The following is a 15,205-nucleotide window of genomic DNA, read 5'->3' on the forward strand; positions in this document are numbered from 1 at the left end:
AGAAAGGAATGCACAAGCATGGCATTGTGCACACAGAGAAGTGCATAAGCTGCTAACTGAAAATAGGGCTGCAGGTCTCAGTGCATCAGATGGCTCACTCAGCGTGTAAAGCTTTTCCTGTGCTCCATGTGACCGAGATAGATGAAGTTTAGTTTCATACTGGCATTAGAATGATACAAAAATAGTAGTCCTTTTCTTAGCAATAAACTTTCATGAGTGCCTGCCTCTCCACTAAGGGCCCAGAACAATGTAGATTAATACAGTGCTCACATATATACAAAAGTATACACATTCCAATTCAAATTTTCTTTGCTGTCTTTTCTTTCCATGTTCAAAACAGGCTAATCAACACTTTAATATCTGCTCCCAGCTGTCTTTTTTTAATAATTATGCACACACACATTTACACTCACCTGCTATTTCATGCTACTTTCTGTGGTCAGGTGATCCAGCAGGCAGTTTCCTCTTTTTTCTCCTCCTGGTAAAGCAAGAAACTGAGGCTGCCTGAGATCAAGGACAAGAGGGCAATTCCCCATCAATATGCAGAAGCTAACTAGATGGGCAGCTTCAACGCGAGGGATGGGATAGCATCCTGCAGCACACCTGAGTAGAGCAAGACCAGTTTAGGGAAGCAGGGCAGCCCACACACACACACACACACACACACACACACACACACACACACACACACGGCTGTCTGCTCCCCAGACTTCAGCCTGAGATAACCACTACCCTCCTGGGAGCAGCTAGGGTCTGAGGGGCACCTGTGCTGGAACCACTGGGAGGAAATTCTCGGATAGTGGGCAACTTTCCACGCTGTTCTGATCTCTCTTCTCTCTGCTCAGAGCAAGATGGCTCTTTAAGTAGCCACAGGGGAATGCTTAAGCATTTGCCACTATTCTGTGAATATAGCCCCTGGATTGGAAAAAGGTTTTCAAGGCTCACGTTGACTGAGCTAAGTGTAGTCCCGTTTTCATCCCTACAACTTTCACAGCTTCCTAGTCTCCGCACAATCTGTTGCACTGAGGGGGAAAAGGACCTTACAAAATCAACCAGTCATAAAGGCTATTTGTTTTTTGTCTTTTTCCTAATAGTGCATCTCACGCACCAAACTTCCCACAGCCTTTGTCTATCATTTTAAAAGCAAATTGACATTATTTGTATGGCACTGCTCCTCTGTGAATCTATATCAGTGGAACAGCTAAAGGGGAGAGAACTAATGAAGCAGCATCAATCAGAACTTCCAGCTTCATCGCCTGCGTTGCTAGAAAAAGTTATTCACATGTTCCTCGGGCCTTGGAAATAATTTCCCATTAATAGCTAATCTTAGCTGGCATGTCCCCACCAAAACTCAAATGACTTCTGTGGAATAAGGCAGTGCAGCAGCTGACCAATTTTTGATTGAGGACTTATCCAAATAATCAATTCAAAGTCTGCTTCTGCAGTCTCTTCACATGCTAACCCTGCAAGCCACAGTTCAAAGTGCAAGGTGTGGCATCAAACCCTACATAATGGATGTGAAGTAAGATTGCTGCAGAGAAGATAGCCATGCCACTTCTCAGTCTCTCTCTCTCTTTCACACACACACCCACACAGAGAGAGCGAGAGAGAGCGAGAGAGAGAGAGCCAGAGCACTAGCTGAGTCCTAGCTGGGCATGCCAGCAAATGAAAAGGCATGTGATTAGCTTGCAAAGTGTGGGCTGAGACATGAGCTGGTCTATCACTCTTAAGGCAGGGTCTCCTTGCAGGCAGGATGTCCTGCCTTACAACTGGCAAGCTCCTACCCTTGCCGCACACAAACACAAACAACGCAAATTGCAGTAACAAAGCACACTCCTGGCATGGGCTTAACTGATCCTTCGGGTTGGCTGGCTTGAGCTGCTGTGCCATTTCCTTTCCTTGGAATGATGTTTCTTGGAGTTGAGATTTAGGGAGCAGCGCTGCTTGTTCTCTGTAATGTTATAGGTGTTATCCAATGGGGATCCACAATATTCAGGCAATGACTTCAGATTGCATTGGGGCCACTAGCTGGGCAAATATTTGTGTTTTCCCAGTTACAATGCAATATTACCAGAAATTTGATTCCCCTCCTTTCAACCCATAGTGAGGAGAGTCTTGCTTGAGGAAGACCCCGGGATCTAATGTAACAAACGGGCATCTATTTTTTTTTACCTTCAGAGGGGTAGTTGCATTAGCCTGTTGCAACAGAAAGACTGTGCCAAACAAGCTTATGCCAGAATAAATATGTTAGTCTTTAAGGTGTCACAAGATGCTTTGTTCTTACTGTATTTACTGCACTATAAATTAAATCTCTGGAAAGGCCCTGACTGACTTGGCTGGTTGCTAGTGAGAAAATCTGTGCCCTCCTGTGGAATATTGTAAGCACTGGTTCTCATGCAGACGGAGACTAAAATTAACATTGCATTATTGTGCCAGGTAAGTCTCTTAATTCTGCCTGTAGGAACATGGGAAGCTGCTTCATACATGGGGGCAGGTCTTTGGTCCATGTAGGCCAGTAGTGTCAGCAGTGACTGACAGCAGCTCTCCAGGGATTCAGGCAACAGTTCCAATCCTAATCCTACCTGGAGACACCTGGGACTCTGCATGCAGCCCAGGTGCCCTGCCCCTGAGGGTTGGCCCCTGCCTAGTTATGGGTCATCACTGAGTGAGGTGTTCAGTTCACTATCTTCTCTCAGGGGTTTGCTCTGGCTGTCTTGCTTGTCACCCCCTTATAAAGCACATTTTCCTTTACAGAGCAAGTTTCTAGCAGCAGTCTGAGCCTGGAGGGCAGATCACGCTCTGCTGCTGTAGCTGACCGGGCACTCAACTGCCAGTGGAGAAGTGTGAACCCATTGCTGCAGGCTGCACCGTTGCCCCTCGGAGAGACCAGTGCAAAAGGAGGGTCCATGGCCACGTCCTGAGCCTTGTTACGCCGGCACAGTCTGGCAGCCCACACTGCCAGGGAAGGGTGTGCGCAGAATCAGTTCTTGGGTCCTCCTTCACCTGGCAGATTCAGATAGACCAGAAAAGAGAGCACTCGGGGAGGCTTCTGTCTGTGCCTTTCATAAGGACTTTGCAAATGCAAAGATGCTTTCAAGCAGGCAGGCAAAAGCATGCAGGAAAGGCAGCAGTAGAAGCAGCAGCAGGAGAGAAAGAGATGGGGGTGGGGGGGTGGGGGGGAGGACCACATTTTCCAAGAGGAAACAGCTGCTCTAAAGAGCCATGGGTGAGACACCCTCTGAAATCTTATTACAGCAGCAACTGAGATTGAAAATGAGCTTGCTGGCCTCAATTTAATTCCCATTTGTTACCGTGTGTTGGAGGGTTTTTTTTTTTTTTTTTAATGAAACCTCTGCACAGATTGTCACCATTCAGCCACAGAAGGCCAGGACTGTGGAAGCAGGCGACTTGGGCACGTGGATGAAGAAATAGACAGACCAAGGAGTATTGTTAAAGGGAAGGTCCAGCTCAGGTGAGCCTGCAGATCTGGACTGGAGAAGCAGAGTTTGAGAAGTACTGCAAATTGGGGGCAGAAGGGGATTAGTATTTCCTTAGATGGCGAACAAAGGGAACACCCATGTTGGTTTTGCTTTGCATAGTATTAAGCTGACTCTCTTTTGTATGGTTGATCTTGGCTGTGAACAACCTTGCAGGGCTTTGTTGGACTGAAATCAAGATGTCAGTTAATTACGTGAAGACCTGCTTAGAATGAGAAGGAGAACATTCAGCTGCTGACTAGGGTCTCAACGTAGCTACATTCCCCCAGATGCCCAAGTATATCAGAAGAAGGGTCTGTGGTCTTGTCTTGAAGTCTAGTCAGGATCCTTCCTTTGCTTCCTGAGTGAGTTAGCAATGTTATTTCTGTTTTTACATTATTTTCTCTGAAGAGGTAGGCATGAAGGTGTATCCTTTAAAAATCAATATTTTGCCCTTCCAAAGGATTTCAGCCAGAACTGGTATAAAAGCAGGGATTTTAATTCTTTGTGTTTATTTTATGATATTTTATTTTAAGTATTATTGCATTTATATCCTACCTCTTTTCCTCTTACAAGGAGCTCTAGGTAAGGAAATGCAGGCTGAAAATCAGTGACTGATCTATTAAGCTATAGAAAACATAGAAACATAGAAAACAGAGTGAGTCAGAAGGGGCCTACCGGGCCATCTATTCTGACCTCCGGCACCAGCCGGCTCCGCTCATGACATGCCCACCATGTGGACGTCCAGCCTATCCTTGAACACCCGCACTGATGGGGCCTCAACGACCTCTCGTGGAAGCCCATTCCACACCCTCGGGGTCCTGACTGTCAGGAAGTGCTTCCTGGCATCCCAAAGAAACCTTGGCTCCCTGAGCTTTGCTCCGTTGGAGCGCGTTCTGCCTTCCTCTGCAGGGGAGAACAGGTCTCTACCCATCTCCATGTGACATCCCTTCACATACCTGTATGTTGCCAACATATCCCCTCTGAGTCTCCTCTTCTCCAGGCTGAAGAGACCCAGTTCCCTCAGTCTCGCCTCATACGGCATCCCCTGCAAACCGGCCACCAACCTTGTGGCCCTACGCTGCACTGACTCCAACCTGGCTATATCCTTTCTGTAATGAGGGGCCCAAAACTGAACACAATAGTCCAGTTGCGGGCACACTAGAATCATGTAGAGTGGTAGTGATACCTCTCTTGATCTGGAAGCCACATTTCTGGCTATGCAACCAAGAGTGGCATTCACCCTCTTGACCACCACATCACACTGCTGACTCATGTTTAACCTGCAGTCAACCAGTACCCCGAGGTCCCTTTCACAAGTGCTGCTCTCCAGCCACTTATCACCTAACCTGTACTTATGACAGCTATTCCGATGCCCCAAGTGCAAGACTTTGCACTTATCCACATTGAACGCCATCCTGTTGTCTCCTGCCCACTTCCATAGTCTGTCCTGATCCTTTTAAAACTGGAGTACCTGCTCCTCAGTTGTGGCCACTGCTCCAGTTTTAGTGTCATCTGCGAATTTGATCAGCAGACTGTTCACCCCTTCTCCCATGTCATTAATGAAAAGATTAAACAGGATCGTCCCCAGGACAGAGCCCTGCGGGACCCCGCTTGTCACAGCCGCCATCCCGATGATTCCCTGTTAATGGTTACCTTCTGCTTTAGGTCAGTCAACCATGCCCTAATCCACCAGACAGTGTTTTGGTGCATCCCAAAACTTCTCAGTTTCTCCACCAGGATATCATGGGGCACTTTGTCAAAGGCCTTGCTGAAATCCAGGTATACCACATCCACTGCATCCCCTCCATCTAGCCATCTCGAAACCTTGTCATAGAATTCCACAAGGTTTGTCTGGCAGGACCTGTTTTTGCGGAAGCCGTGTTGTGTGGCTGTCAGCCTCCCTTCCCTATCTAGCATCACTAGTTCTCTCCGTATTATGAGCCTTTCCATTGTTTTTCCTACAATGGACGTAAGACTAACTGGTCTATAATTCCCCATGTCCTTTCTACTACCCTTTTTGAAAATTGGGACTACTGATGCCACCCTCCAGTCCTCTGGAACTTCACCTGTTCTCCATGAGGTCTCAAAAACGGAGGCCAGCGGGTATGAGAGAACCCCTGCCAACTCTCTAAGTACTCTTGGGTGTAACCCGTCAGGGCCTGGTGCCTTTGTAATGTCCAATGCCCTGAGGAGCCCCTCGACTTCAAGAGGGGTGACTCTAATCTGTGCCCCTAAGTCCCCAGCCTCATCTAATCTCCTATGTGGATATCCCCCGTCCTGCTTTGGGGAGAACATAGAGGCAAAATAGTCATTCAGCATCTGTGCCTGTTCCCTCATATCAGTCACTGGATCTCCTTCCTCCTTATTTAGTGGTCCCACCACTTGTCTTCCCTTCCTCTTCCTATTTACATGCTGAAAGAAGCCCTTTTTATTGCTCTTGATATTCTTGGCAAGTCTCAGCTCGTAATCAGCCTTAGCCTTGCGAAGAATCCTTCTGCAATAGGCCTACTCCTCCCGGTATACCCTTTTGTCTATTTCCCCCAGTACCCATTTCCTATGGAGGTTCCTCTTTCATCTAATCCCTCTAACCACCTCCTTTTGCATCCATGGTGGCACTCTCCTCCGCCTCCCCACCTTACTGACTAGAGGTATCCTCAAGGCTTGCACCTCCAAAACCTCCCTTTTGAGTGCTATCCACCCCTCCTCAGCTTGCTTACCTTCCCATAACCTATCTCAGGAGACTTTCCCCAGTCTGGCCTTCAGTTGGCCAAAGTTGGCCCTCTTGAAGTCCCAGCTTCTAGTGCTCGACCTGCTGCCTGTCCCCAGTCCCCTGATCTCAAAGCAAAGGATGGAGTGATCACTCGTATCCAGAGCTCCCCTAATCTGTACTTCATCTATCAGCTCCTCCCTATTGGTCAAGACCAAGTCAAGGATGTTTCCCCCCCCTCGTTGCCTCTTGGACCCTGTGTGCAAAACGCTCCCTCAATAGCTTCTAGGAAGCGACGTGACCTGGCTGTCACCACCGAGTGAGTCTCCCAAGTAATATCCGGGAGATTGAAATCTCCCATAATTACTGTGTGTCTCCCCCGAGATATCCTGAGAATCTGGCCTGTCAGGACATCATCCAAGGTCTCAAGTTGACCTGGAGGGCGATAACATACCCCCACTGTCAGGTCTCTTTCCCTGTCAAAACCCCTAAGTTTCACCCAGACTGCCTCTACCGAATCCCCATCTGTGCTGCATTCTATCTCACTGCATCCTATCCCTTCCCTGACGTATAAAGCCACACCCCACCTCTCTTTCCCTTCCTATCCTTTCTAAAAAGGTGATACCCTTCTATGTTCACTTTCCAGACTTGCCTTTCATCCCACCAAGTTTCTGTGATTCCCACCAGATCATACCCTCCTATTCCCAGGAGAGCTTCAAGCTCTTCCTGCTTATTACCCATGCTCCTAGCATTGGTGTACATGCACCTCAACTCCTTCCCACCACTTCCTTTCCTTGGAGTTCCCAGCCTCCTCCTTCCTCCCATCCTCCCTAATACCTGGCCCCTCTCTGAAGGAGTCCTGTCAGTCCCTGCAGTATCTCTAAAACCCTGCTCCCAGAGCCCTGATCCTCCCCCCACACTTGTCCAGTGCAGACACGTTCCTGGGGAGCCTGAACCCCCCCTCGGCTCAGTTTAAAGTCTTCCGGACGAAGCTCGCTAGAGCATCTCCAAAGGACCTTTTCCCCATCCTCGTGAGGTGTAACCCGTCCCTTGCCAGAAGTCCATTGGCAAGAAAACGAGTGCCGTGGTCGAGGAACCCGAAGCGTTCCTTCAGGCACCACACCCTAAGCCAGTCGTTCACCTCGGAGGCCCTCCTGTCCCTTCCTGGCCCAAATCCCTGGACAGGTAAGATTGACGAGAAGGCCACTTGGGCCTTCAGCTCCCTGAGTTTCTTCCCCAAGGCCTCAAAGTCCCTGGTGGTCCCAACCACACCCTGCCTGGCCACATCATTTGTGCCCACATGGATCACCAGGAGTGGCTGGTGACCCCCAGAGCGAACAAGATGCTCCACTCTGTCCATCACATGCCGGATGCGTGTGCCCAGCAGGCAGCAAACCTCTCCTGTCTCCAGGTTGGGGCGGCACACCGCTGGCTCAGTGCCCCTCAGCAGGGAGTCCCCAGCAACAATCACCCGCCGCCGTACCTTCCCGGTGCTGGTGGGCGGCCATGCCCTGGCCCTCGCCTCTCCTGCAGCAGCCCCCTTGCTGGGGGTCCTGCTGGTTCCCCGAGGCCTCATCAGCCCCAGACTCCCCAAGTGGAGAGAACCTGTTTCCCAGCTCCAGATTGGTGCCAGGAGAAGGAGGAGGCCGTGCTGGCCTCCTCCTCCTGTGGGTGACATACCTCCGTGTCTCCGCAGCTGCTCCTCCCGTGGCCTCTCCCTCAACCCTCTGTCCAGAGTGGGGCTACTCCAGGGGGGCCTGGAGAGCTCTCTCGGCCCTCAGGCACCTCACCTCCTCTTCTAGCAGGGTCACCATCTTGCACCGAGGGCAAGTGTATCCCTGCCTCTCCTGGGGGAGAAGGGCGAACATGTCGCAGCTGTCGCAGCGGACAGCAACACCCGTGACTCCTGCCAAGGCCATCTCCTGGTTTGCCATCGGTATCCCTTCCGAGACCTTACCTTGGTCCCCCACCTTGTTAGCTCTGTAGTTCCTCTCACTCGCCCAGTTCTTCCAGACGAAAACCCACTCGCACACACACACAGGGATAAAATAAACTTAAATTTAAATTGGAAGAAAAACAAAGCACAGCACAAACAAAACAAACAAACAAACAATCAAACCCCTGTGTCTCAGGGAAAGGAGTCTCTGGACAGCCCGGGCCTCAGCGAAGGGACGCAGACAAGGGACGACGCCCCACCCCTCTGCTTCCTCCTGGCCCCTCTAGCCTCCCTGGCCACGCCCCCTTCCTCTCCGCTGCTCCTGACCCTCTGCTCCTCTGCCCAGCTCCTACCTTGCCTTCGCCAGTCCCGGGCCACTCAGCACTCTCTCCCAGCCTGTGCCTGTGCTGCTCTGCCAAGAGCCAGAGCCAAAAGGACTTGCAGTGGCTGAGCTCAGCCTTATCAGTCCCTCAGGCCGGTGGCCTCGCCTGTCCGCTTCCTCCTGGCCCCTCTAGCCTCCCTGGCCACGCCCCCTTCCTCTCCGCTGCTCCTGACCCTCTGCTCCTCTGCCCAGCTCCTACCTTGCCTTCGCCAGTCCCCTGGTCACTCAGCACTCTCTCCCAGCCTCTGCCTCTGCTGCTCTGCCAAGAGGCCAGAGCCAAAAATCTTCATGTCCATGCAGGAACAAGAATCCTGATCTTCCAATGCCCAGTCCGATACTCTCCCAATTACACTTCACTGACTCTGAAATTATACCTTGTTCTCTGCTAACAGAGGGTCATTGCATTATACAAGCTCCTCCTGGTTAGTTTGGTCTTGCCTCCATCCTGCCTCAGTCTATGTATAACTACTTTTTCCAAACTACTTCACAGGTTTAATCAAATAATTTCTTACTTACAGGAGTTTCTGCAACAGGAAAGGATCTCGAGTGTTCCTGGTGACACAGGATTGTATTGATTTCATGCCATTTTAACTGGCATGGCTTCCCTCAAAAAATTCTGGGAGTTTTACTCTGGGAAGGTGATGAACATTCTTTTCCTAGCACAAGTACATGCTCCATCCTAGACTTACAATCACGTAGTGTAGGCATGTCACTGTATCCCTTCTGTGCAGTTACATCGATGTCGAAGCAATGAGCACATTCTGCTGGAAAGGAGACCTTTCAGGTTAAAATTTTGGGTGTGACTTTATTTATTAACCCATGTTTTATACTGCATCATAGCAATATTCCGTAGGAACCATTGCTACAAGTAGATGATTATTTGAAAAGGCTGGATAAGTGTATAGCCATAACAGCTCTTTGTGTTGGTACCACTATCAATACACACAGTTAATCTTCAAACTTCTTAACATATTTGAGTTGTTACAGAGGTGACAGTATCCTTGTTCAAGCCTAGACAAACACCCTTATTTAGCATGCCAAGTCCCATACAGTTCACATGTGTTTGCTTTAAGCATTTATATATAACCAATTTTATTATTACCATTATTATTGTTATTATACTACTCAACAGCTGAAGCTCTCTGAGTGGTTCAAAAATTCCAAACCACAAATACAGAAGATAAAACAGAACATAAAATCTTTAACATACAAAATCTAAAACAATTTAAATGCCTACAATAGTTACAACAGGATATAACAATTCCTCAGAGCAGTTTACAGAAGGTGGGAAAACAATCCATTATTAGTAAAGATGTATCTGATACCACATGACAAAATAAGATTGTAGCAGGTGAGCATTTAAAAGCCAGATAAATCCTGTTTATAGGTACAGCAACACAGATTATATAAGTTTGTCATCATTCCCATAATACTGAATCTCCCAGTTTTACTGTTATGTGGGCCAAAACATGTAAGTCATACTGAGGTAGCTTGCATTGGTGATTGTTTAAAATACGTTACTATATTATGCATCAATTGAGGAATGGAGCAGTCAGGTAAGACCATCAATGAAAAGTTAAACACTCTGAAAAAGAAAATCAAGTCTTTGCCTGGTGCCAAAATGGCAACAGAGATGGCACCAGGTGACCTTTCCTTGGGGGAAGATCTAGAGACTGGTCAGTGCACCTAAAAGGCCCTGCCGTGGATAATAACCAACCTGCTCACTGGCAGCTCACGGACTTGCAAAAGGACTACAGTGAATGTCTTTATACCTTGGCAGTTATGTGTGGAAAAGGCAAGCCTTGAGATCTCCTAGTCCTACAGCATCTAAAGCTTTGAAAAGATAAGACCAGCACTGGGCCAAGACATGGACCAGGACCTGTTGCAAGGATGGAAAACTGTGTTCCATGTAATAGCTGCCACATTACAGTCTAATTATAATTTCTGGACTGTCTTCAAGAGCATATAATACACTGCATCAGTGCAGACGAGATTACTGAGGCCAGACTAACTTTGTCAAAGAGAAGCTGTAACTGGTGTACCAGCCACAGTTGGTGGAAGGTGCCACTGAGGCCATTTGGGCTTCCAGAAGCATGGCCAGATCAGGTAAAACCCTAGAACTGCAAACCTGACCCACAGCAAGCTGTACCTCATTTCCCAAACCAGACAAACGTCCTACAAACAGCCTACCTGACTTTCTGATTACTGGACCTCATCTAGTCCTTTAGTGGTCCCAGCCTTTGGTTTAGCACTCCCACCAAACTACCTACATTTTATGAAAGGGAGAAACAGCACAAGGTATTTTATTTATTATATTTGTTAGTCACCCAGTAAGCTGGGGTCTCTGGAAAGCATACCATGATGGAAATCAAGACAGTTTAAAACATGAAATGCATTTCATTTCATACCTTTTCCATCATGGTATGTTTTTCCAATCAAAGCACACCCTAAAACCCCATAAAAGACACACAGAACCAGGACAGAGGAGAAACAAGACCAATCCTTGTTTGCCTAGTTCCAAAGAATTAAAGTAACCTTGAAAGGGCTGACACATCCCAAGTGCCATAAAAACCACCTCCTAACAGATTAATATACGTAGGTGAGGTTTAGAAGTCTGGATATGCTGTTAAAACACATGAGAAAGCAAAAGGGATTTGCCTGAGACTGGAACGTAAGTGGTCTGTCAAGCAGGCCTCGCTAAGGAGAGTGTTTCACAGCCAGGGGCCTAACATTGAAAAGGCCCTCCCCCATGTCCCAGACTGATGAGGCTGCACACCACTGCTAGATGACTGCATTCGGCTACCCCATGTTTTCCCCTGCTAGGGGGAGAGGCATAATAACCCCACAACACCAAAGCCAATGAAGATACTGAGGAGCAGAGAGGACAGGATACATCCCCACAGAATGTGATAACTCTCGTGGGGCACAGCAACAGTCCCCCAGCACCACCTTCAAATACCAGCATAACAAGAATAAAGAGAAGCACCGCAGTCACTGGGAGCCTGCTACTCAGTCATCCTCATGGCACGTCATGATGGAGCTTCGAGATCAAGGGTGCCTTTCACAGCTGCATCAAGTGCTTGCTGGGGTAGGGGGGGCTGCACTGAGCATATGTGCATGCGCGCGCACACTCTCTCTCTCTCTCTCTTCACATTCAGCCCAGCATCAACAAGAGCATCTGTTGCACATCACAACAGCAAGGTGCTGAGGTCCCGTCCCTCCCACCCAAGCTACCCCGACCCAATCAAAACCAAGAAACCTGCTCTGGAAACAGGCCTTCTCTGCTTCCTGCCACAGAAGCAGTGTTTCCTGGGTAATCCCAGAGTGCCTTGGAAGCTGGCAGGAACCTTCAAGCACTGCTTCCCAGGACACGCCAAGGGCAATTTAGGAGCAAGATTTGTATTGCAGGATCCACATTCCCTGCTTCTAAAGCTGTTTTCCTCCCCTGCACCCTACTTTTTCCAGCAGCAGCAGCAGCAGCAGGTGTTGGGGGTCTTGGAAAAGCCAGATGAGGCTTGGAAAACTCTTGTGAGCCACACTTTCTGTAGCCTTGCTCTAGTGGTTTCCATCCTACAGATAAAGCATTAAGGCTAGAAGGTAGCGACTTGTCCAAGGTCACCAGAACCAATGACTCCATGACTGGGATGGGACTTAAACCAAACCTTGAACCTCTCTTGTTGCAGAACAAACTGAGGCAAAAATAGGTTGCATGAGCTCATGAACCACTCATGAGTTGTACAGATGAAGATCATTCAGGGTAGTATCCAAGAATATTGGGGTGAATGATTTGGAGGTTGAAGCTGATCGAGAATGGGGCTAGAGCTCAGCAACTGCACATTAGCTTTGCATAAATAATATTTCAGGTTCAATCTCTAGGAGAGACCCCTCTGAAACCCTGTAGAACCACTGCCAGCCCATGAAGGACCATGGAGAACGTGATGGGCCGGTTCAGCAGACGGCAGCTTCGTATGTTTCTATGAGTAACTTTCACATCAGGTAACAGAAGGAAGCAAATGTAAGAGGAGACCCCTGATCTACCCAGCAATGCATGTAGTCATTTTGTCAGTAGCCTCTACTCTAAAAAAAATGGTATGATCAGGAAATAATCGTGTCCAGTGCATAGTTGGTATTTCCTGCACTTGGCCAGTTATAAGTCATTAAAAAAATCAAGCAGGATTATTTGAGTTTGCATAAGAAGCAGCCGGCACACATGCTTTTTCCACTTTTCTCTCTGAGTTGCACAAGTGAGCCAGCTCTGCAGGTGCACAGCTTGGAAGCATCAGCATGTGAAGTAATAACAATAAAGCCAACCTGTACATAACTCTAGTTCTCTGTTTCAGTGGAGCCAGGGAAGGCTGATTGGAGCACTCTGAGACTCAGCTGTTCCCTGAGAAAGGTTTGGTGCAGTGGATAATCTGACCCCTCCTTCCTGCAGTGCCCACACACGCACCGATCCCTGCCCGCTGCCGTCCATGCGCTGGGAGGCCATCCCTCTCGGTGGCCACGTCTTTGCTCAGCTCCAACATCCATGTTTGACATTAGTGCATAAGAAAGTATCTTGATGGTGTGTAGGCAGCGTATGCAAAAACAGCTTGTGCTGAAACAGGGCAGCTGGCAAGCTGGCGGGGACTAGGAGACGTTGGAAGAGCAGGCCTTCCGCAAGATGTCCCTAGCTCCATCCCCATGCCCCCATCCTGCAAGATCCGATGGACAGTAGAACCGTAGTTCCCGGACACAGGCTGAATGCTTGCAAATGTGACACATCCATGGACTCAACCCCCAAGACAGCACTTTTAATGAGACAGATATGCAAAATCCTCTGAGATATGCTGTAGGAAGTGCCTGGAGCTATATGGAAAACATTTTGTATCACTTTCTGTGGCATACGTCTTTCTCCCTCCCTCCCTCCCTCCCTCCCACACAAACACTGTTTTTAGGACCTTCTCCTGAATGTTCTCCCTGAGTGCTGTTGATCCAAGGAATGGCTATTCCATGCTTCCCCAGGAATGGCTTTACTAACAACCTTGTCCTCTTCTCTTCTCTCTTCTTCTCTCCTCTTCTCTCCTCTTCTCTCCTCTTCCCTTCCCTTCCCTTCCCTCTCCCTCCAACTTTACCCAGGCTTTCTCTCCAGGCCTCAGTTCCATTGGTCTTTCTCTTGGGATTGTGACAGACTAAGTTTCATTTTGTAGAACACTAGGAGTTTTCAGTTTGGGATGTAAGGGTGGGCAAAAGGATTACTTTTGCATAGAATGATTCATTCCACCCTGGCTGTTCCAACATATTCATTTATAAAAAGAGGGGGGGCATATTGTCAATCTGCAGTGATGCCCTTGCACTGGTTTTCACAAATAACAACTTTGTCTTCACAGGCAAATCTTTGTGCTAGTCAACCAGGGAAGAGAGATGTCATTATAGTCCATTTACTATTGTGTTAGAAAGGGAAGGTACACAGTTCGCCTGATATGAAAGGATTCCTCCCCCTCATCTGTTCCTTTTTGCAGCCTGGTCTAATGGTGAGATTCAGAGCAGTGTCGATCAGTTAAAACAGGCTCCAATTCATCAGAGGGAATCATGAAACTGCAGTTAATCAATCACGGAGCTATTCAAACCTTGATTGTTATGTGTTGCCATCACAAGGAGCAAACACGCACTGTCAGGGTGGATTGTTTGGCTCACAGAGTGTCTCTCTCCACAGAACGGATCTGAAGGACAAATGAAAAGGCAAGCCTGCATGGATATTCTTTTGCAAGGATCATTTCTGTAGGCGTGACTCTAGGAGGATGGTCGTGTGGCCGGACGGTCATGCAGGGCTTCTGATTTCTCTGTTGTGCTGCACATTCATCAGACTGGGAACTTCTTACAGCAAGCGCTGACTCAGAGGCACAGGGGCCCGAGCAGCTGCCAAATGGAGGCCCTGGCGAAAACTGGATGACTTCGCACAAACACCCGAATGTGGTAATGTCTGGAAGAAAGATCAGCTTGAAGAAAATGGTCACATTTGAAGCTTATTGTTAGCTTTTAATTCTGTGTTTAGTTTCTCAAGAAAATACATGGAAGTTTGCAGAGATGCTTGATATGTGTTCTTGAAGTCTTCCTCCTCACACATTTCTTACTAAGGGTGCATCTTAGCAGGTTAGATGGGCCATTAGATTAATTCCACAATATACAGCCCAGCCCAGGAAGGCATTCATTCAGATTCCTGGAACATCTAGCACAACTTCTTATGGTGTATGACAGAAGCCACTGATATTTTCAGAACCCCTTTTTATCTTGATCCCCTGTAAAATTCCAGGAATGAGGCAGAGCAATAGCCTGATCAAAGCCTCATCTGGAAGCACCCCTTGAATGGAATGGTACAGATCTATGTCCCAGAAGGGAGGGCAGAGAGGCTCTTTAGAGAGAAGCACCTTCAGGCTTCTTGTTGTCGCTAGCCGCAAAGTCGCGTTCGACCCATCATGACCCCATGGACAACACTCCTCCAGGCCTTCCTGTCCTCCACCATCCCCCGGAGTCCATCCAGCCACCTCATCCTCTGCCGTCCCCTCCTTCTTTTGCCTTCTATTGTTCCCAGCATTAGGCTCTTCTCCAGGGAGTCCTTCCTTCTCATTAGGTGGCCAAAGTATTTGAGTTTCATCTTCACTATCTGGCCTTCTAAAGAGCAGTCAGGGTTGATCTCCTCTAGGACTGACCAGTTTGATCGC

The sequence above is a fragment of the Varanus komodoensis genome, unplaced genomic scaffold (assembly GCF_004798865.1).
Source record: "Varanus komodoensis strain SLA01 unplaced genomic scaffold, ASM479886v1 scaffold7_3, whole genome shotgun sequence".
Lineage (NCBI taxonomy): Eukaryota > Metazoa > Chordata > Lepidosauria > Squamata > Varanidae > Varanus > Varanus komodoensis.